The sequence below is a fragment of the Mus pahari genome, chromosome 3 (genome assembly GCF_900095145.1).
Source record: "Mus pahari chromosome 3, PAHARI_EIJ_v1.1, whole genome shotgun sequence".
NCBI lineage: Eukaryota > Metazoa > Chordata > Mammalia > Rodentia > Muridae > Mus > Mus pahari.
The window spans coordinates 28,057,325-28,060,150 of NC_034592.1; the positions used below are offsets into that span (position 1 = coordinate 28,057,325).

At 33.7% G+C, this 2,826-nt stretch overlaps 1 protein-coding gene across 4 annotated transcripts in view; it reads right to left on the reverse strand.

Moving 5' to 3' along the window:
* Lrp1b (LDL receptor related protein 1B) overlaps positions 1-2,826 on the reverse strand; it is a 1,962,444-nt gene that overhangs the window by 263,367 nt on the left and 1,696,251 nt on the right. The gene's annotated exons all lie outside the window — the stretch shown is intronic.

A 2,826-nucleotide genomic window follows, 5' to 3' on the forward strand; every position in this document is an offset into this window, starting at 1 on the left:
GAGATAGAGAGAGGAGAGAGAGAGAGAGAGAGAGAGAGAGAGAGAGAGAGAGAGAGAGAGAGAGAGAGATGGATGAAAAGAGAATATGGCGATTGACTAATATGACTGATTTGATTGACAGAAAACATTTGCTTCCACTCATATAAACCAAGGTCACTGCCCTTTAGTAGATGGTTTTTGTCTTTTCACTTTTCAGTCATGTAATTATGAGCAGAAGATGCTCCTAAGAGCTTTGTTCCCAAGGTATGCAGCAGAGAACATCTATGCAGTCACCAAGAGACCCAGACCTTCCTCTCCCTCACTTTCCTTGATATACATGAGGCTACAAGGATAAGCTTGATGTGTATACTTAAGCGTTCGTGAATTAAAGAATTGTACATTTTATTGATATCAATACATTAACAGAAAATGTTTTAAGTGGAAGAAACCAGATAATAATGTGTAAAATAGGCATTACTTTCATTTGAAAATAATATTTACCAGGTAATTATATATTTAGTTTTTTTTAAGGTGGCTTCCCACCAAAATTATAATTTTCTTATCTTTTTAAGTCATTTTCAATATTAAACTCAAACTTACATTACATATTTTAAGGTCTGTAATATCAGCCATGCTGTGATCTAATTCTGCCTGACCTTTAAGAAGTCTCTTGTCTACATTTTCTTTGTTGGTAGCAAAATGATTATGACTAGATAATTATGAAGATACCTCCAGGGATCAGATGACCTAATGTTCTTTGCAGCTAAGTCAGTGGCTCCATTGACAGTAGTGGTCTGTAGATTCTGATTGAAGAACATCCCAAAACACTAAATCAACTGGGAAGAAACTAGCAATAGAAAACATTATGGCTTCTTTTCTCAGTTACCATTGCCATTTGTCATTGTCTCCCTTGGGGAAAAATAAATCCCTGAGGAGAATAAGCAGACACTGAAAACCATCTACTAGGCCCATATTATGCTCTGTTCAAATAAAAAAAGCTAGTTGCGAAAGATCAGTATCCTATTAATATTTTGGAAGCTGGAGTTCTGGCCCTATCTCTTCTACAGTTTATTATCTGTGTGGTTTCAGGAAAATCTATTATTCTCTATGCATTTACCTTTTCTCATGTATCAAAAGGTAGAGATGGAGTAGAGTGCTGAGCTTCTCAATATGCTATATCAAAGATGCAATCCACTTGTTAAAAAGCATGTTCACATACCTCATCACATTATTTGGAAATGGGGCTCGGCAATCTATATTTTAATGTACTTCTAATACGGATTTTTGGAGTAAAGTAATTGACATGAACCATTGAGATGAGGTTATTTGTAAGGTTGCCTTTTTGTTCTAAGACATTACATTTCTTTGTTGACTCAAATTTATTTTAAAGAGGTAGTTCTTACATACAATCATATTGATATGATAAAAAATGTAGCCTAACAGTAAACTGAATAGACCTATTTAAATGCAAATAAATATGTTTCACTACAATTTTCCTTATTTAAAAGAATTTTCAAAGACATAATTGAATGAATGTGTGTGTGTGTGTGAGAGAGAGAGAGAGTGTGTGTGTGTGTGTGTGTGTGTGTGTGTAGAAAGAGAGAGGGAGAGAGAAAGGAAGGAAGGATGTTCTAAGAGAAAGAATATGGACACTGCATGGTAATCATAGAAATTGTGTAGATAAATCTCTATCTCCTTATCAGTGCATAATTCAAGAACTGAGCAGAAACATACATTTCCCATACATTTTGGACAGGAGGCAGGAATGAAGTGGCTCTATAAAGCTCCAGGGCCTGTTACTTTCCTATTATACTTCGTCTCTAAGAACACACCTACCAGTGGAAACTTTTATTGCCTGATTAAACCAAAGGTCAAAATAAAGATGGTTTCACGCTCTGAGAATATGCTAACCTCGTGAAATTCCTGTGCTAGAAGTGAAAGATTTGTCACAAAGGAAACAAAGAAAGGAGCTAAAGTCATATAATTAATCATTCTTTCTTGTGTTTAATAAATTTTGACGATGACTTTTATTTTTTATATTTATCTTTTTATACTAGTATATGGCTTCAACTGTATTAAGGAAAAATATGTTTGCAATGGCTTAAGTGCAGTGAAATAAATTGCCTGGTTTTAGGAGGGAGTACCAATCTTATGTTATTCACAGGGCAATTCAGTTGAGATTGAGAACTATAAAGGTTTTCTATCTCTGTTAACAACCTAAACAGCTGACCATTCTGCTGAAATGTAGATATAGAAAGATTATATAGAAAGACATTCTGCTTTGTCCAGGGATCAGAGTTTGTTAGTCAGGTCTTCCAATACTGCTGTAAGGAGTAGGAATATGCAATTATAAATACAAATAATACTTATAAAAGAGCTGGAGAAATAGACAACCAGGAACAGAAACAAATGAGCAGATTGCTGTGGGGTTAAGCTTGCTGCATTGGCCCTTGAGAAATCTAGGTAATGGCTCCATATAAATCACATGATATATACTTGTGATTATTAAAATAAATCACAGCACTTTTGTGGAGGAATACATAGTACATTTGTGTTAGTTAAATACATAATAGATAAATATAGACATGTACCATTTCAGTACCATCAGTACTGAATTATAAGGTACATTGAAAATTGTATAAACTTGCCAGATTTCTTATTTCCAATATAAAACAATGCAGTACAATGGCTTTTCCACAAAATGGGTACACAAACAACATATGTTGTTAATGACACTGAAAATCTTTATATTAGCTTGCAGGGAACAACTCAGCTATGTGCTATGTGTCATGAAACAAACATATATATATATATATATATATATATATATATATATATATATATATA